The sequence below is a fragment of the Bombina bombina genome, chromosome 2 (assembly GCF_027579735.1).
Source record: "Bombina bombina isolate aBomBom1 chromosome 2, aBomBom1.pri, whole genome shotgun sequence".
NCBI classification, from domain to species: domain Eukaryota; kingdom Metazoa; phylum Chordata; class Amphibia; order Anura; family Bombinatoridae; genus Bombina; species Bombina bombina.
In genome coordinates, this window is record NC_069500.1 from 424,194,818 (window position 1) to 424,216,671 (window position 21,854).

General features: G+C 37.2%; 1 protein-coding gene across 1 annotated transcript in view; it reads left to right on the top strand.

Moving 5' to 3' along the window:
* Positions 1-21,854, top strand: part of LOC128646979 (solute carrier family 2, facilitated glucose transporter member 11) — a 208,966-nt gene that overhangs the window by 121,762 nt on the left and 65,350 nt on the right. The gene's annotated exons all lie outside the window — the stretch shown is intronic.

Below are 21,854 nucleotides of genomic sequence, written 5' to 3' on the forward strand. Positions count from 1 at the left end.
AGAGGCTTGCTCTTTTGCCTTTAAGTTACATCTACGGATAAAGTAAGAGGTGTCTTTTCCATTTTTTTTTTATTTCCAGCATTGTCCTTTGATTTCTAAAAAGATAATTCTCTTGGTTTACCCTAGATAATGGTCATCCTCCTAAGGCAGAATGGACATAATTCACCACTCCCTTGTATCACTGTAAAGATGGCTCACTGTCCCTCTTCATTGTTAGTTCTGTCCATAACAAAATAGGCAGGACCAAGGTTCTTCTGTTTTCCCTTTCATGCCTGTGGTAGTCTCATGTGCTATTGAGAATTAAAGGGATAGTTTAATTTGTTCCCACTTATCCACTTTACCTGCTGGAGTGTATTATATTGGCATTTGAAATAGTTTATTTAGCCTGTGGTATCCCCACCCATCCTGAAAGTTTTTGGCCTCGAGGCCAAGCTGTGTTAAAGCCAGTAAAAGAAATTACACTCCCAGTGGGTTATAGAAGAAATAAAGGAAATACAATGTTAATTTTCCATTGTTTTCTCCAAGTATTGGTGATTGGCTTATGGACAGATATAAGATAAAGAAGCATGTATATGTACACAATGTGATAAAGTAATGAGATCTAATTATACCTACAAGCTCAACCCATTTCATAAGGTTGTGGCTTCAAAACACAAAACCAGCTAATTCATATACACAAATAAGCCTTAAAAAAGCAAATTTCATTCATTTTATACTCTGCAGCTGGTAAAAAAAAAGTAATTGGAAACACATTAAGGGAAAAACAATTTAATAGTGTACTGTCCCTTTAAGGCACTAGTGTGCTGGAGCCATAGACATTTGGATGCAGGCTGATGGTTGATGGGGCCACACTCTTTAATTCAGACAAATGAGTAGGACACTGTTTTGGGAACTCTTTGTGGCTGTGGAGTTTCTTATAAGTGATGCTATATAAAGATGGTCATGTGTGTATGCACCTATGTTAAAATGGCACCAATTTTTACTATTTAATCACTCAACAACAGAGAGCAGCCACTCAGTTAGCTATGCTATACAAATTCCAAGCAGATAAAGCAAAATGTTTCAATTGGCCATTTCATTCCCTGCCTTGTTATCTTGTTTCAGAAACATTTGGGTAGATTTAATTTCAGATCAATGGGTATTGAACCTTATTTTCACAAGTAACCACATATTTTAAAAAAATAAAATATGGCACTATGTCCACATTTTCTTCTTTCACCACTCTAAGCTGATCAAGAAAAAAAGGCATAATATTTGAATACACTATTACCTGCTGAAGTAAAAAGTAATTGAGGAAGTTCTAGTATCCCAGCTGACAGGACTTCTAATTTCAGCTTTTCCTGGTAAATAAAAAAAAATAGGGCATACAGACCTATATTAGATGTGAGATCTTTGAATAAGATATTTGTGACCATAAAAAATCAAAATGGCATCTCTTTTCAATATCATGAAAACATAAAGTGCTTATGGTTTGCTTGGACTTCAAAGATTTCTATTCCATATTCCGATGGTAGACAATCATGTGCAATATCTGTAGTTTGTAGTTGGACTACAGCATCACCAGTTTGTGGTCCATCCATTTGCCATTTCTTTGACTTCAAGGACTATTACTCTTCCTTGCAAAAAATACAAATGAAACCAATTTTTGTACTTCATTATCTAGATGACATTTTCATTCTAACCAATTTAAAGAAAGAAGCCTATATGCAAATAGAAGAGCTATTACAATTTCTGATAATAAACAGTGAAAAGAAACAGCTGATCTCAAGTCAAGAAACAGTCATCTAAGGAATAATCTTCATAAACAGAGTATGGTATCTCTTTTAAAAGAGAATATTTAGGACATAGTCTTATATTTAACCAATTTATTGTATGCAATTTCCTGATAGCCAGAGATTGGATGAAGGTGTTGAGAAAGTAAGGGGCAAAACTTCAAGTGGGTAAGATGGCAAATGGGTCAATTACAGCAACACTCTTAATAGTAATAGCAGTTCTCAAGTAAAAATTTGCCTTTCTAAAATTCGTTGAAGGTCCTTGCAGTACTAACTAGACTTCTTGGATAATCTCACCACACCAGAGATTCTTAGAGAATTAGGCCCAAAGTCAGATTCCAGGAAATTTTATGAGGAGAGCAACTAATCGTGACTAATATGATAAGCTAGACTTTCAAAAACTCAACTTTCCCTTTAAATATCCAGAACACCTATATTTCCAACAAAATGCTTGGCAAAACTGGAAGTAGGACAATGTCTTGCATACTGAACATACTATTTCTTTCATACAGGTGGTGAGAGTCCATGATCCATTACTCATGGGAATTACCCTTCCCTACCACTAGGAGGATGCAAATATTCCAAACTCCAAGAGCTCTATAAAACCCCTCCAATCTCATACATACCTCAGTCTTTGCTTTGCCTCTGCTGGAGGTGGTTGAAGAATTAAGATTCTTCAGAGAAAGGTGTTTTCAGTCTATATTGAGGCCCTGTGTCCCCTCAGAGCACAGTGCTTGTCAGAAGGATGTTTATGGGGTATGGTTTACGATTCTTGTTTTCACCCCATCGAAAATATGTCATAAACCCTCTATAATTGGTCTCAGTTGTTCCTTCTTTGTGTCCTAATTCTAGGAAAACTTCTGAGAGATCTTTGCATTACTTCAATATTGTTTGGGCATTTAAATATTTAATTGATGCTACTAAGGATTTTAGAAAAAAAATCAGTTCTTTCTGATCAGGAAGGGTCAGAATACTTTTGCTGTTTCTTTAGCCTTTTGGTTAAAACACTTGTTTTTCAGAGCTTATTTGTGGGCATATCTGCACCACCGCAGCTAATTACTGCTTATTCTACTAGGTCAGTTGCAACTTCTTGGACTTTCAAGAATGAGGCTTTAGTTGATCAAATTTGCTAGGCAGCTATTTGGTCTTCTTTGCATACTTTTTCTAAATTCTCCATTTTTACATTTTTGCTTCTTCTGTCTGCTTATTTAATAAAAAAAATTATATATACACACACATATATATATATATATATATATATATATATATATATATATATATATATATATATATCACACAAACAAATATGAGCTGCGCACTAGAAAGTACAATAAAAGACACAGATAAATCACACGGTTTAAGTTAATCAATACAGGGAGTACAACATTCCCTTAATAAATCATAATAACAGGAATGTACTCAAGACTATATTTTAGGTAGAGACCAGATAGGTGTCCCACTTAATACTTAATCCTTCTGGATATCTTATAATAAAAAAATCTTATAATAAAGACCCACTTTCATAAAACTCATATTTGTGGCTCTGGGAGTATGGGTAGATTACATAGGTGTAATATTTCTGCTTCCTATGAGATGGATAGCTCTCCCTTTTGTTGAAAGTCTCTGGTGCAGCTTCCACATTCACTGAGCACTAAGGAGTGTTTAGATGTAGGTATACTGGAAGACGAGAACAGAAGAGCGCATCCAGGATGCAGTGGATACAGTGAGAGCAGTATTCGTTATCTGCCAAGCTGCCTGAAGCCGCATATATATTAATTTTAATCAAGGCGTTTTTATTACTTATCTCTTGTAGGTGCAATAGATTGAGTGCTTTTAAAAAAAAAAGTTAATATTTTTACCTTGAGTCGTGGATGCGCTCTTCTGTTCTTGATATATATCTATATATATATATATATATATATATATATATATATATATATATATATATATACACATATACATATACACACACACACACCTTTAAAAGAGAGAGATAAATGAAAGAGGTATGATTAAACCTCTTTCCTAAAGTAAGGGAAATCAGCACTCTTTTAGCATTAAACCATAAGTTATTTTATTGTTCTTAACCTATAAATCCACCTTGCCTCTTTTTATAACATAATTTTTATCAATATTACCTCCCCTGCCATGGGGATCACCTTTATAGTCACAAACTTTAGGATTGTTGTTTCACTGTTATGAAAAGAGGCAAAGTGTTTGCAACATTTGTATCCTTTTTATTTGTTACATCATCTCGATGTTGCTGTCTTCTGTCCTACACAGGCTTTTTTTTTTCCCGATATAGAATCTGGGACAGGAGCAGTGCAACAAATAAACCACCCCCGTTGAATCACAATTCATAAAGAATCTTATATCAAAAACTTTGTGCCCATTACCCTGGAATGTTTTACTCCTTTCCATAAAGGGACAGTACATATTTACCACAGGGGTGGCTTCCTTTGACTCCTCTGTCTTTTCTAAGCCAATCTGACATTGAGGGGCTTCTCGTGAACCTGCTTCTTACAAACCTATCTTTTAGATTAGAGACTTTCCTCGCTGTTACTAGGGATGGTCTCCCACTATTTTTCAAACCTTATCATCTAACTGCAATATGTGCCAATTCTTTTTAGTTTGCCTCTCAGATCTTCCCATGTATTATTGTATGTAGTGATAAACCTTATTGCATGCTGTTCTTCTTTCACCTTTTCATTATACAGCAGGTCATCTTGTATTTCTTGCTCTAATCAGAGCTTTATTTAACACATTTTTTTGAATAACCTCTTGTATGAAACCTGTCTTTCATACTTGCATGCTTATCAAATTTTGCAGAAGCGAACAATTTCATAGGAACTGGCCTACAGGAATGCCATTTATCAATGCTGGTGGATGGTTGAGGCCTCCAGAATACTATTTGTTTGTTTTCTATAGTTTTCAGTCATAACAACTCCTCCTGGCTTGTTTCTTAAGTCAGAAAAATATTTATTTAGTTATTGTTGAGGTCAGAGACAAGCTTTCTTAGTACTTCTTCTGGACCATCCCAGAGTACCAGGATATCGTCAACATATCTGACCCACAACAAAACATGCTGATCAAAAGGTACTGCTATGTGCCTCATATATATCACACATTTCCCATGCTCCTAAATGGAGACAGGCAAAAGTTATTACCTATTTTTTCTGTGGCACTCCCTATACCCCCCTATACCCCCCTATACCCAAGACAATGGGCCTCCCAGGGTGAGTTTTCATGTTTTTGTGTAATTTCGGGATTATGTTAAAAACTTTTAGGATACAGATAGACAGATTCTTGATTAGATATTAACCCTTCTCTTCTAGCTTCATTCAAAATCTTGAATAGTTCATTCTGAATTTTGGTTAGAGGATTACCTGTCAGTTTTTCATATTGATCTCTCATGCCTAACTGGCGTATCCCTTCCATGATATAATATGTTTCATAACACTAGTGTTGTCTGCTGGCTTAATTATCAGGTTTGTGGCCCTTGAGAGCTCATTAAGGGCCCTTCTTTCACTTTTTGTCAAGTTGTCCTTGGTAGCAGTGTCAATCTGTAAAGTTTCTATTTCTTTCTCAATTGCTTTGACAAACAGATTGACCACCTGGGACAAAAATTGTCAAAAAAACAAAAACCTTTAATTTAAAAGGAGAATTGATTGTCTGAGATATCTTACTTTCTGGATCTTGTTCTATTCCCTCCCTTAAAAGTGTCTCCAAGACTTCCAATGTTTCTTTATCTTCCTTATTCATTTCTTTCCTTTCAGAGATTTGCCCATTATCTGAGAAAGAACCAATTTTCTGGCTAATAGGTAGAGGTTTAATGCTAAAAGAGTGCTGATTTCCCTTACTTTGGGAAAGAGGTTTATCATACCTCTCATTTATCTCTCTTTTTTAAAAGGTTAAAAGTTATTTTGAGGGTCTGCACCAATAATCCTTTGAATATGGTAAAAATGTTAACCATTTGTGTATATAGATTATAACACAGGACTACACCCTCTCCCTGCCCCTACAAATTATATATATATATATATATATATATATATATATATATATATATATATATATATATATATATACATACATACACACACACACACACACACACACACACATATACACATACATAGAATTCCTTATCATATCTTGATTTACAACTATCAATCGATGACAATAACATTACTTCCACGATTTATAGGAAGACTCTAGCCTGAAATACCATCCTTAGAGCTGACTCATGCCATGCTAGGCATATTACTAGAGGTATCCCAAAAGGCCAGTATATCAGGGCATGCAGAAACTGCTCTGATCTACAGCAGTATAAAATACAAGCAGACCTAATTACTCGCCGCCTTCAAGAAAGGGGATATAACAAGAACACTCTAACAGAAATAGCCAATGAGGTTAGCAAGATTAACAGACACTCTTTATTTTCTAATGATAAAAACGATAGAAATTATAAATCAAAAAGTAATAACCAAGGAGTACCTTCCAATGATATAGTCTTTTCTACACAATATAGCAGACAATTTGAAGATATCTGCACAATAGTACTCAAATACCTCCCTATCTTGCAGAGCGACAACAAACTTAATAACATATCCAGAAAACAAATCAAGTGTGTGGCTAAAAAAAGCTTGCACAGTGGGAGATAGAGTTAGGAAACATTTCACTAATAAGCCATCTCAGAGGACTAACTGGCTCACTATTACCAAAGGTTTCTACAAATGTGGCCACACATGTAAAAGCTGTAACTACACACAGAAAACAAACCACTTTACATCTTCAACAACAGGAACAGTTTTTCCCATCAGACAGAGAATTGATTGTACCAGTCAATTTGTAGTGTACCTTGTTACGTGCCACCAGTGTTCCCAGCAATATGTAGGCCTCACCACACGCCCCCTCAAAGATCGTATCAGGGAACATTTATTATCATTAGATGAAGACACCCTGAGAACCCCTGTGGCAAAACATTTTTGCTCTCATGGTAGATATATCAAGCACCTCTTTCATTTCGTAGGCATTGAACATATTAGTAAAGACATAAGAGGTGGGGACAAAATTGGTAAGCTCCTGAGAAAAGAAGCTTACTGGATCTTTACCCTACAGACCAAATTTCTTAAGGGAATAAATATGAGACATGATCTGGACTTATTTACTGATTAGTCCGTAGAGTCCCCACTCATGTATTTTTCATTTTGGACTTTACTTATTCCCTAGATATTCTGAGTCCTCTTCCCTCTGTCTTCCTTCCTTAGGTACATATGATTACTTCATATATTATGGAGTGTTCATCTCTTTCTTATTTACTATTATCTCCATTTATTTTTAGTCATACTATATATTTTCTTATTGTCTTTTCACATCAACATTTTTCTTTCATATTTCTCTTTTTCTGATCTCAACATTTTTTATTGATTTATTTTTTTTCCTTTTTTAAGTGTAGCTTTTTATTAATCAAGGTTAAAAAGCACAAATGCAACTGCACTTACAAGAAACATCAAAGCCTTTAAAATAACGAGATGCTACAGTTCCAGACCCTGGACACCTCGTTCTTTTAGTCCTAAGCACCGGTCTAAAATATGTACGTATGTGTTTAAACCATATAAAGAGTTAACTGCATAAGTTCTCTGTTTAGGGGTTGAAAGCTTTGCAGATCCCAAGCAGGGTTATGCCAGTGAACCACTCTGGAGTCACATATGGTTGTAAAAAGACCAGCAATGTTCTGCTCAGTGGCAAACAAATTAAAACATGTACGTTTTCGTTTAGAATGTCCCCTTTTTTTTTTTTTCCTTTTCAAACAAGCTTTATTGTTCCAATCATTGCACAATACAAAAAAAAAAAGAAAGACGACAGCAAGAATGAATAATACATTGGGTGAAAAAAAAAAAAAGGTCCATGCGGACTGGCTTAGTCCAGGGATTGTCCTCGAGCCAAACTAATGACCCATGGGTTAATAACTAGTCCCAATGAAGGTATATTTCTGAAAATCAGTTTATCCAAGTTCTTGTCTTGTGTCATTTCTGTAAGCTTGAATTTTCAACAATTTTTCAAGTATAACAAATGTAATTTCCCAACATTAAACAAATCAAATAGCATATCAAGTGTGCTGGAAGATTTGCCATGAGACAAAAGTTCCATAGAAAGGAGAAGAAGAAAGAGAAGAAATAGAAGAAAAGTTTACGAAGGTGGAGAGGGAGGGGAAGGGGAGAGGGGAAAAAAAAAAAACCTAACCAGTACCAACCCCAGTTCTGTGTGCATGTACGCGTACGAACCGCAATTTATACAGGTGTCCCCTTCCAATTGGCCAGCATCATTTCATACTTGACTAATTGATTAATCTTAACATAGTGCAATCTTTCAAGCACCAACAGGTCGTCTACCACTACCCGCCACTCCTCTAGTGTCGGGGTATTCTGTGTTTTCCATTTTTTTGGGATTAGTTTTTTAGCCCCCGTAATCATGCTCAGCATGAGTGCCTGCTTATGTGATTCTTTGATTTTTGGGATGTGTAGGAAAAGCATAATGTCGGGTGTGTAAGGAATATTGATGCTCAGCTTCTCTGAAGTCTGTGAGATGACCCCCGACCAGAAGTCAACAATCTTTGGGCATGTCCACCAAATGTGGAGCAATGAACCGTGATCCCCGCACCCCCTCCAACACAATGGGCTCAGCCTGTGGAGTCTGGTAGGCACCAGGTACCATCGACTCAACAGTTTCAGATGTATCTCCTGCATATTTGTGGAGACAGAGGAATATTTTGTCAAGGAAAATGATTTGAGCCATGCCTCTTTTTCTATGTCTGTACCCAAATCCCCATTCCAGGATTTAGTGTATGTGGGGAGAGGGCTGTCAAGTGCGTTCGTCAGTAATTTGTATATAATTGAAATTAACCGCCTTTGCGGTTTATTTGCTATACATAGGTGTTCAAAGGGAGTGAGGTCCCTTCCAAATCCTTCCTTGTGCTTGTGGTGTGTTAGGTAATGTACCAGTTGGTTATATCTCAACCAAGATGAAAATATATTGCTGTTTACCTCTGCCATCTGTTGTCGAGTGTATAACTTTCCGTGTTCTAAAATATTATGTAAGCAACCTGCCTTGAGATTATAAGATCTACCTGGGCGTGTGCCCATTTTATAGTATGATAATTCAGGATTTTCAATGACTGGCAGAAGTGGCGAGGCCCTGGACGAAATATGTGTGCTAGTGGCAACTACTTTGTCCCATTAATTTAGTATTTCTGATGTAATTTGGTATCTACTTAACAGCTTAGGACGAAGAGATGGTGGAAGCCACGCCAGAGTGCCCATGTTGTTAAGCCTAAAAATTTGCCCATCCAGACGGACCCACGTTTTTTGTGTTGTATTTTGAAACCACTCAACTATTCGTTGTAGTAGTATAGCCTGTCTATAGGCTGACAAGTCAGGAAATCCCAGGCCTCCCCTGTCCCTAGGCAAGTACATTGTTCTTCTAGGGACCCTTGGTTTAGAACCCGACCAAACAAACTGTTCTAGTATTCTTTGTAACTGGGGCACGTATTCCCTCGGAAGTGTGATCGGGACTGTCTGCATTAGATAAAGAATGCGGGGAAGTATATTCATCTTGACCACTCCTATCTTACCCAGCCAAGTGAGAGGTTTGTTTTTCCAGGTGGACAAATCTCTTGTGATCTCGTCTCGAAGTCTTATATAGTTATCTTTGTATAAGTCTTGTGGTTTAGATGTGATTGTTTAGTGTTAACTGAAAGATTATAGTCTGTCTTTAGTTGTTGTATGCATTCAGGTGGTGCATTAATATTAAGGAGCTCCGATTTATTAAGATTAAGGGGGAAGTTGGAAAGACTACCATATGTTTCTATCTCCGAGAGAAGCTCAGGGACCGAAGTGTCAATGTTTGTGAGGGTGTACAGAATGTCGTCTGTGTATAACGCTTGTTTGTGTTCTGTGTCTCCTACCTTTATGCTCGTTATCTTAGTGTTGTTTCTTATCTTATGGGCCAAAGCCTCTATCGATATGGCAAATAGAAGGGGGGACAGTGGGCACCCCTGCCTAGTGCCGTTCGTAATTTTGAAAGCCTCTGACAATGTTCCGTTAATACGTACACGGGCACTAGGAGATGTATATAACGCAAAAGTCATGTTTAAAAACTGACTGCCGAAATTCATTACCTCCATAACCCGGCGCAGAAAAAGCCAGTCGACCCGGTCGAAGGCCTTCTCCGCGTCAGTGGAAAAAAGGGCCATTGGGACCTCCTCCACTCTGGCGAAGTTGAGCAGCTGCAACACTTTTGTAGTGTTGTCACATGCCTCTCTTCCGGGCACAAAGTCCACCTGGTCTGTCGAGATAAGATCGGGAAGGAATGTATTCAACCTTCTCGCTAGGATTTTGGCCACGATCTTGATTTCTGTGTTTAATAAGGATATCGGGCGGAAATTTCCCGGTGTTGTGGGTGTCTTACCAGGCTTAGGGATAATTGTTATGTGAGCCTCCAGCATCGTGTGTGCAAATGTGGTGCCATCTCCTAGATTATTGAATAGTTGTAATATATGTGGGGCCAAGATTGTAAGGAATGTTTTGTAGTATTTTACTGTGAACCCATCTGGGCCTGGGCTTTTTCCACTAGGCATCTCTTTCAGAGCCTGCGCCAATTCCTCCTTTGTAATAGGCACGTCTAGTGCCTCAGCGTTAGCTTTGTCAAGTTTAGGTAATCCCAAATTAGATAAATAATCATCTATTGCTAATCTTCTGGATACCGTCCGTGGGGTCTGTCCTTTGCGTCTAGATTGTTCGAGATGTTATACAATTTGTCGTAATAGGAGTGGAATGCTGTGGCTATAAGTTTATTACTTTTAAGTTTAGTGCCATCAGCTGATTCTAAGTAGTGGATGTGTGTTTTGAGTTGTGATCTGCGTAATGATCTGGCCAACAATTTACCAGGTTTGTTCCCCCCTTCATAGTACTGTTGTTTGATCATAAGCATCTTGCGCTGAAATGCCACTGCAAGGTGATGTTTAAGTTCAGTCCTAGTCCTAATTAGTGAGGTTTTGGTAATGTCATCTGAGGGGTCTTGTTTGTGTTTCTTCTCTAGAGAGGTGATTTTGCTTAGTAATTGTGTATGTACTTCTCTGTGTTGTCTTAGCATTCTGGCCTTGTGTTGATCTCAACATATTTCTTTCATGTAATTAGCAAGAGTCCATGAGCTAGTGACGTATGGGATATACATTCCTACCAGGAGGGGCAAAGTTTCCCAAACCTTAAAATGCCTATAAATACACCCCTCACCACACCCACAATTCAGTTTTACAAACTTTGCCTCCCATGGAGGTGGTGAAGTAAGTTTGTGCTAGATTTCTACGTTGATATGCGCTTCACAGCAGGCTGAAGCCCGGTTTTCCTCAAAGAGTGCAGTGAATGTCAGAGGGATGTGAAGAGAGAATTGCCTATTTGAATACCATGGTCTAGGGGATCTATTTCATAGGTTCTCTATTATCGGTCATAGAGATTTCTTCTCCTACCTCCCTTTTCAGATCGACGATATACTCTTATATACCATTACCTCTACTGATTCTTGTTTCAGTACTGGTTTGGCTATCTACTATATGTAGATGAGTGTCTTAGGGTAAGTAAGTCTTATTTTATTTATGACACTCTAAGCTATGGTTGGGCACTTTATATGTAAAGTTCTAAATATATGTTTTAAACTTATATTTGCCATGATTCAGGATAATCAGTATTCCTTCTTTCAGACTGTCAGTTTCATTTTTTTGGGAAAATGCATATGAATAAATATTTTTTCTTACCTTAAAAATTTCAATTTGACTTTTTTGCGGGCTGTTAGGCTCGCGGGTGCAGAAAATGCTTTAATTTATTGCGTCATTTTTGGCGCGACCTTTTTTGAAGCAAAATTTCGTCATTTCCGGCGTCATAGTTGACGTCGGAAGTTTTCACGTGGTTGCGTCATTTTTTGACGCATGTGTGTTACAGACTTTTTTGCGCCAAAAAATGTGCCCGTCATTTTTGGCGCCAAAAAATATGGGCGTCATACTTGGCGCCAAAAAATGTGGGTGTCATACTTGGCGCCAAAAAATGTGGGCGTCATACTTGGCACCAGTTTTTTTCACATTATTTCAGTCTCACTTTTTTGTTGCTTCTGGTTGCTAGAGGCTTGTTTGTTTTGCATTTTTTCCCATTCCTGAAACTGTCATTTAAGGAATTTGATAATTTTGCTTTATATGTTGTTTTTTTCTATTACATATTGCAAGATATTTCAAAAACTGTTCCTATATCAGAAAATACTGAGGGATTCCTGATGACTGATATCAGTCCTACCAAAGCTAAGTTAATTTATTTTAATGTTATGAATGTTTATCTTTAGCTATGGTTTGTAATAAGTTTTATGATAAACTTTTACATGCAGAGTCCATTAGTATTTATGCATTATCTATTGCTATTCTTTTTACATCTTATGTACAAGATATACTTAGGAATTTATAAGAATATTTTTCTGATTCTATTATAAAGGCTTTGTCTGCTATCCCACCTTCTAATAACATTTTTAGGTCTTTTTTAAACTTCTCATTTAGTTGATGAAGTTTTAAATGACCAACATACTGAATTATCCTTCTCTGATGGTGTTTTTTCTCATTCAGAATATTCTTCATCAGATATTGACACTAACAAATCTACTTTTTTATTTTTAAATAGAGTACATTAGTTCTTTGTTGAAAAGGTGTTGATTATTTTGGATATTGAAGTAACTAGTTTTTTTGATTTTAAGACTAGCTAACATTTAAATTCTGCTTATTAACCTTCTGTGGTTTCTTCAGAGGTTTTTTCCAGTTCCTGATACTAGGGAATGGAATAGGCCGGGAATTTCTTTTATTCCTTCTTTAAGGTTTTTAAATTGTATCCTTTGCCGGCAGTTAGTTTTAAGTTTTGAGGAAGATCCCCCAAGTTAATGGGGCTCTCTCTACTCTTGCTAAACATACTACTATTCCTATAGCAAATAGTATTTATTTTCCTTGGGAAACTTGTATCTTATTTAAGGAAAATTATTTATTTTCAGGTACTTTTCTTAGACCTGTAATTTATTTGGCTGATGTTGCAACTGCTTCAACTTTCTGGTTGGATACTTTAGTGCAACAAGTATCGGATTATGATTTGTTTAGCATTGTTAAGTTGATCAACATGCTAATAATTTCATTTGCGTCATCATTTTTTTTATATTTTCGCAAATGAGGTTTAATCTATGTCTTTAGCTATTTTAGCTAGAAGAACTTTCGCCTAGATTTAGAGTTCTGCGTTAGCCGTCAAAACCAGCGTTAGGGGGTCCTAACGCTGGTTTTGGCCGCCCGCTGGTATTTAGAGTCAGTCAGGAAAGGGTCTAACGCTCACTTTGCAGCCACGACTTTTCCATACCGCAGATCCCCCTACGCCATTTGCGTATCCTATCTATTCAATGGGATCTTCCTAACACCAGTATTTAGAGTCTTGGCTGACAAAACTCCAGCCGCAGAGAAAAGCCAGGAGTTAAGAGCTTTCTGGGATAACGCCGGTTCATAAAGCTCTTAACTACTGTGCTCTAAAGTACACTAACACCCATAAACTACCTATGTACCCCTAGACCGAGGCCCCCCCACATCGCGGCCACTCTAATAAAAATTTTTAACCCCTAATCTGCCAACCGCACACCGCCGCAACCTACGTTATCCCTATGTACCCCTAATCTGCTGCCCCTAACACTGACGACCCCTATATTATATTTATTAACCCCTAATCTGCCGCCTCCAACGTCGCCGTCACCTACCTACAATTATTAACCCCTAATCTGCCGACCGGACCTCACCGCTACTATAATAAAGTTATTAACCCCTAATCCGCCTCACTCCCGCCTCAATAACCCTATAATAAATAGTATTAACCCCTAATCTGCCCTCCCTAACATCACCGACACCTAACTTCAAGTATTAACCCCTAATCTGCCGACCGGACACCCCCCTAAGTTAAATATAATTTTTATCTAACGAAATAAATTAACTCTTATTAAATAAATTATTCCTATTTAAAGCTAAATACTTACCTGTAAAATAAACCCTAATATAGCTACAATATAAATGATAATTATATTGTAGCTATTTTAGGATTAATATTTATTTTACAGGTAACTTTGTATTTATTTTAACCAGGTACAATAGCTATTAAATAGCTAATAACTATTTAATAGCTACCTAGTTAAAATAATTACAAAATTACCTGTAAAATAAATCCTAACCTAAGTTACAATTAAACCTAACACTACACTATCAATAAATTAATTAAATAAAATACCTACAATTATCTACAATTAAACCTAACACTACACTATCAATAAATTAATTACATACAAATACCTACAAATAAATACAATTAAATAAACTAACTAAAGTACAAAAAATAAAAAAAGCACTAAGTTACAAAAAATAAAAAAATAATTTACAAACATTATAAAAATATTACAACAATTTTAAGCTAATTACACCTACTCTAAGCCCCCTAATAAAATAACAAAGCCCCCCCAAATAAAAAAATGCCCTACCCTATTCTAAAATAAAAATAGAAAAGCTCTTTTACCTTACCAGCCCTTAAAAGGGCCTTTTGCGGGGCATGCCCCAAAGAATTCTGCTCTTTTGCCTGTAAAAAAAACATACAATACCCCCCCCAACATTACAACCCACCACCCACATACCCCTAATCTAACCCAAATCCCCCTTAAATAAACCTAACACTAAGCCCCTGTAGATCTTCCTACCTTATCTTCACCATGCCGGGTATCACTGATCCGTCCAGAAGAGGCTCCGAAATCTTCATCCAAGCCCAAGCGGGGGCTGAAGAGGTCCATCATCGGGCTGAAGAGGTCCATCATCCAGCTGAAGTCTTGATCCAAGCGGGGGCTGAAGAGATCCATCATCCGGCTGAAGTCTTCTATCAAGCGGCATCTTCAATCTTCTTTCTTCCGGATCCATCTTCATCCCGCCGACGCGGAACATCCATCCTGGCCGACGACTTCCCGATGAATGATGGTTCCTTTAAATGACATCATCCAAGATGGCGTCCCTCGAATTCCGATTGGCTGATAGGATTCTATCAGTCAATCGGAATTAAGGTAGGAAAATTCTGATTGGCTGATTCCATCAGCCAATCAGATTGAGCTCGCATTCTATTGGCTGTTCCGATCAGCCAATAGAATGCGAGCTCAATCTGATTGGCTGATTGGATCAGCCAATCGGATTGAACTTGAATCTGATTGGCTGATTTTATCAGCCAATCAGAATTTTCCTACCTTAATTCCGATTGGCTGATAGAATCCTATCAGCCAATCGGAATTCGAGGGACGCCATCTTGGATGACGTCATTTAAAGGAACTGTCATTCGTTGGGACGTCGTCGGCCAGGATGGATGTTCCGCGTCGGCGGGATGAAGATGGATATGGAAGAAAGAAGATTGAAGATGCCGCTTGATAGAAGACTTCAGCCGGATGATGGATCTCTTCAGCCACCGCTTGGATCAAGACTTCAGCCAGATGATGGATCTCTTCAGCCCCCGCTTGGATCAAGACTTCAGCCGGATGATGGACCTCTTCAACCCGATGATGGACCTCTTCAGCCCCCGCTTGGGCTTGGATGAAGATTTCGGAGCCTCTTCTGGATGGATCGGTGATACCCGGTGTGGTGAAGATAAGGTAGGGAGATCTTCAGGGGCTTAGTGTTAGGTTTATTTAAGGGGGGTTTGGGTTAGATTAGGGGTATGTGGGTGGTGGGTTGTAATGTTGGGGGGGTATTGTATGTTTTTTTTTACAGGCAAAAGAGCAGAATTCTTTGGGGCATGCCCCGCAAAAGGCCCTTTTAAGGGCTGGTAAGGTAAAAGAGCTTTTACATTTTAGAATAGGGTAGGGCATTTTTTTATTTTGGGGGGCTTTGTTATTTTATTAGGGGGCTTAGAGTAGGTGTAATTAGCTTAAAATTGTTGTAATATTTTTATTATGTTTGTAAATTATTTTTTTATTTTTTGTACTTTAGTTAGTTTATTTAATTGTATTTATTTGTAGGTATTTGTATGTAATTAATTTATTGATAGTGTAGTGTTAGGTTTAATTGTAGATAATTGTAGGTATTTTATTTAATTAATTTATTGATAGTGTAATGTTAGGTTTAATTGTAACTTAGGTTAGGATTTATTTTACAGGTAATTTTGTAATTATTTTAACTAGGTAGCTATTAAATAGTTATTAACTATTTAATAGCTATTGTACCTGGTTAAAATAAATACAAAGTTACCTGTAAAATAAATATTAATCCTAAAATAGCTACAATATAATTATAATTTATATTGTAGCTATATTAGGGTTTATTTTACAGGTAAGTAATTAGTTTTAAATAGGAATAATTTATTTAATAAGAGTTAATTTATTTCGTTAGATAAAAATTATATTTAACTTAGGTGGGTGTTAGTGTTAGGGTTAGACTTAGCTTTAGGGGTTAATAAATTTATTAGAGTAGCGGTGAGGTCCGGTCGGCAGATTAGGGGTTAATACTTGAAGTTAGGTGTCGGTGATGTTAGGGAGGGCAGATTAGGGGTTAATACTATTTATTATAGGGTTATTGAGGCGGGAGTGAGGCGGATTAGGGGTTAATAACTTTATCATAGTAGAGGTGAGGTCTGGTCGGCAGATTAGGGGTTAATAATGGTAGGTAGGTGGCGGCAGCATTGGGGGCGGCAGATTAGGGGTTAATAAATATAATATAGGGGTCAGCGGTGTTAGGGGCAGCAGATTAGGGGTACATAGGGATAATGTAGGTTGCAGCGGTGTACGGAGCGGCAGATTAGGGGTTAATAATAATATGCAGGGGTCAGCGATAGCGGGGTCGGCAGATTAGGGGTTAATAAGTATAAGGTTAGGGGTGTTTAGACTCGGGGTTCATGTTAGGGTGTTAGGTGCAGACTTAGGAAGTGTTTCCCCATAGGAAACAATGGGCTGCGTTAGGAGCTGAATGCTGCTTTTTTGCAGGTGTTAGATTTTTTTCAAGCTCAAACGGCCCCATTGTTTCCTATGGGGGAATCGTGCACGAGTACGTTTTTGAAGCTGGCCGCGTCCGTAAGCACCGCTGGTATTTAGAGTTGCAGTGGCGGTAAATTATGCTCTACGCTCCCTTTTTGGAGCCTAACGCAGCACTTCTGTGAACTCTAAATACCAGCGGTATTTAAAAGGTGCGGGGGGAAAAAAAACACGCGTAGCTAACGCACCCCTTTGGCTGCAGAACTCTAAATCTAGCGGTAAGTGATTTCAATCTTGGAATGCTAATTTGATTTCTAAATTCCATATTTCTTTTTTTCCAAGGTAATCAATTATTTGGTTCACAATTGGATTCAATTCTTCAACTGTTACTCTGGGCTTCAAGATTGAGTTCTAAGGCTAAATTTTAAGCTTTTATTAGTTTTTGTTCTTACTAAGGAACGGAATTCTAAATTCTTCCCCAAGTAACATGTTTATAATTGGAAGTTTTCTTCATTCAATTTAAGCCATTTAAAAAATCAAAGTCAGCTCCCCAAATTTGCATGTAGGTGCAGTTCTTATTCCAGCTTAGCTGGTAAGGGGCAGGTTAAGACTTTTTTAAAAATTTGTTTGGTTCAATTCGGTCCAAACTTCTTAGATTTGGATACAGAATAGGATTCAGAGTAAAACCGTCTGTGAGAAGTATTTTTTTCTCTAACATATTCCAGCTATTCCAGTAAGGCTCACACTTTTCTGAAGTGTGTTTCAGTCCTGTATGTATTGGGTACTTGTGAAGCGCGGCTGGTCACCCATTGAGGCTCAAGGCACTGCTCAGACCTGGAGTTTTCTGGGGAATTTATACCAGTTCCTTTTTAGGAACAGGGTTTTGGGGGTTTTATTCAAAACTATTCATTATCCCAAAGATAGAAAATCTTTTTGAATGGTGTTTATATGGTCTATTCTGCATTTTTGGTCAGTAATGGCATTGTTTGTTCACAATAGATACAATAGATGCATATCTTCATTTTCTGTTTTCATTCAGATTATTTTCATTTTCTGAGATTCTCTTTTTTTGACAAGCATTACCAATTTGTTGCTTTTCCTTCTGGTCTAGCGACAGCTCTAAAAATCTTTTCAAGGTTCTCAGTGTTTCCTTATTTGGACGGTCTTGTGGTACTGGCTCAGTCTTTTCGTTCTGCGGAATCTCATATGATTCAACTTTTGTTTTTTCTTCAAGACATGGTTAGAGGATCTTTTTATCAAAAGCTCCTTGATTCCTCAGACAAGGGTCACCTTTTTTTAGGTTTCCAGATAGATTGTGTCAATGTCTTTGTCTCTAGCAGACAAGTGACAATTTTATTGGGTTCCGTTTGTCGGAACCTTCAGTCTCTATTATTTCCTTCAGTTGCTATATGCATGGAAGTTTTTGATATTATGGCTGCAGCATTGGATTCGATTCCCTTTGCTCATTTTCATAAGAAACCTTTCCAGTTTTTTATACTGAATTAATGGTGCAGGGATTCTAGGATATCACTTTTTATATCTTTGAATCCCAATGTTCAACTATCTTTGATTTGGTGGTTAGATCACCATCATATAGTTCTACGGGTCTCTTCGGTTCATTCAACCTGGACCATGATCACTACAGATGCGAGTCTTTTAGGTTGGGAGGCTGTCTGGGGATCTCTGTCAGCACAAGGGGTTTGGAAATCTCAGGAGGCGAGATTACCAATCGATATTTTGGAACTCCGTGCATTTTTCAGAGTTCTTCAGTTTTGGCTTCTTTTTGAAGAAAGAGACGTTTATTGTTTTTCAGACAGACAATGTCACAACTGTGGCGTATGTCAATCATCAGTGTGGGACTCTCAGTTCTTAGGCTGTGAAAGAAGTATCTCGGATACTTGCTTGGGCTAAATCCAGCTCCTGTCTAATTTCTGCGGTCCATTTCCCAGGAATAGACAATTGGGAAGCGGATTATCTCTGTCAATCAAGCTTTACATCCGGGAGAATGGTCTCTTTACCCAGATGTGTTTTTTCAAATTGTTCAGATGTGTGGGCTTCCAGAAATAGATCTGATGGCATCTCATCTAAACAAGGAACTTCCCAGAGGCCTATTCAGGTCCGGGGATCCTCTGGCGGAAGCAGTGTATGCATTGACACTTCCTTGGAGTTATCAATCTGCCTATATTTTTTCACCTCTGGTTCTTCTTTTTAGAATGATTTTCAAAATCATCAGGGAGCAATCTTTTGTGTTGCTGGTGGCTCCAGCACGGCCGCACAGGTTTTGGTATATGGTTCTTGTTCGGATGTCCAGTTGCCAATCTTGGTCACTTCCATTAAGGCCAGACCTTATATCTTAACATTCATTTTTTCCATCAAGAACTCAAATTATTAATTCGATGGTATGGAGATTTAACGCTTAGTACTTAGTCATAGAAGTTTCTCTGACTCAGTGATTAATACTATGTTGCAGGCTCGTAAATCTGTGTCTAGTAAGATTTATTATTGAGTTTGAAAGATTTACATCTCTTGATGCTCTTTTCATAAATTCTCTTGGCATTCTTTTAGAATTCCTAGGATATTATAGTTTCTTCAGGATGGTTTAGATAAGAGTTTTTGTCTGCAAGTTCCTTGCAAGGACAAATCTCTGCTTTTTCTGTGCTGTTTTCACAGAAAAATTTGCTAATCTTTCTGTTATTCATTGTTTTGTTCAGGCTTTGGTTCGTATCAAGTCTGTCATTTAAGCCAATTTCTCCTCCTTGGAGTCTTAATTTGGTTCTGAGGGCTTAACAGGCTCTTCCGTTTGAGCATATGCTTTCTTTGGACATTTAAATTACTTTCATGGAAAGTATTGTTCCTTTTAGACATCTCTTCAGCTAGAAAAGTTTTTGAATTATCTGCTCTTTCTTGTGAAGTCTCCTTTTTCTGATTTTTCATCAGGATAAGGTGGTTTTGCTGTCTTCTTTTCAATTTTTACCTAAAGTTGTGAATTTTAACAACATTAGTAGAGGAATTTTTGTCCCTTCCTTGTGTCCTAATACTAAGAATTCTTTGGAGAGATTCTTATATTCTTTGGATGTGGTAAGAGTTTTGAAATTATGTTGAAGCTATTCAGATTTCAGAAAGACTTCTAGTCTATTTGTTATCTTTTCTGGTTTTAGGAAAGGTCAGAAGGCTTCTGCCATTTCTTTGGCATCTTGGTTAAAGCTTTTTGATTCATCTTGCTTATTTGGAGTCGGGTTAATCCCCGCCTCAGAGGATTACGGCTCATTCTACTAGGTCAGTTTCTACTTCCTGGACTTTTAAGAATGAAGCTTCTGTTGATCAGATTTGCAAAGCAACGACTTGGTCTTATTTGCATACTTTTACTAAATTTTGATGTTTTCTCTTCTTCAGAAGCAGTTTTTGGTAGAATAGTACTTCAGGCAGCTGTTTCAGTTTGATTCTTCTGCTTATAACTTCAGGTTTGTTTTTTTCATTATAAAAATTGAAACTTTTGATTTGGGTTGTGGATTGTTTTTTCAGCAGAATTGGCTCTCTTTATTTTATCCCTCCCTCTCTAGTGACTCTTGCGTGGAAGTTCCACATCTTGGGTATCTGCTATCCCATACGTCACTAGCTCATGGATTCTTGCTAAGTACATGAAAGAAAACATAATTTATGTAAGAACTTACCTGATAAATTCATTTCTTTCATATTAGCAAGAGTCCATGAGGCCCACCCTTTTTGTGGTGGTTATGATTTTTTTGTATAAAGCACAATTATTTCAATTCCTTATTTTTGATGCTTTCGCTCCTTTCTTATCACCCCACTTCTTGGCTATTCATTAAACTGAATTGTGGGTGTGATGAGGGGTGTATTTATAGGCATTTTAAGGTTTGGGAAACTTTGCCCCTCCTGGTAGGATTGTATATCCCATATGTCACTAGCTCATGGACTCTTGCTAATATGAAAGAAATGAATTTATCAGGTAAGTTCTTACATAAATTATGTTTTTACTATTCTTTTCTTCCTTTTTCCATCAACATCTGTTTCATTTTCACTTTTTATATTTTTCCATCACCATTATCATTTTTTCATCCTTTTACTTACACCAACTTCTACTAATTTTTACTCTAGAATACTTTTAATCACTAAGTTTCGTTACCCTACAGACATATAATACTGGCACTCTTGGCCCACCTCACCAGCTGCGCAGGGAGCATACTCTAGTTAGGGACTTCTAGTGTTTAATAATGTATTTACTAAATATACGTACCGTACGATTGTCCCTCCCTGAGTACCAAATAAAATAAAATAAATATATACATCCAAATATAATACATAATTTACTCCAACCCATTAAATATAATTTCTCCCTCTTCGTTATGCCTGGTGGATGCCTTTTGCTAAATATACATGCCACTATAGCACTTTTAGGCCAAGTATTATACCACTTGTAGTTTCTTAGTTACAACTCTCCCTTTTTCCTATTGGGGATTTAATGTCTGTTAGAGCAATCAATTTTGTTTACATTATCCCCTCTTATAGGGGTCAGAAGACCTTTTAGCAATGACACTCAGTGTGACACTTATTAGCTATAACTTTTTATGGAAAATGTGTTTATTATGCATCATATGTTTGATACATGTTTTTATACATCTATGTAATTTTCACTTGAATGTTTGAGATTATCACTATATAGCACTTATGTGATTTGCATTTACTAATTAGTATGCCTATTGGCTACCACCCTGTATTTACCTGGTGACCATCTTCAGATCTCTGATGAAGCGCATGTGAGCATGCGTGAAACGCATCAGATCCTGCCTCCTTGCACACTGTTCTTAGTGCAACACCTGCACGTTTGAATAAACCACTTTGGTTTTGAGTTCCATTGGTATCCTCGTTTATATATATATATATATATATATATATATATATATATACACATACATATATATATACACACACATACACACATATGTACATATATTATACAAAAGACTATGTACAACCGCGCTATCCTATAGAATATAAAATATGTATATATAATTGCATACA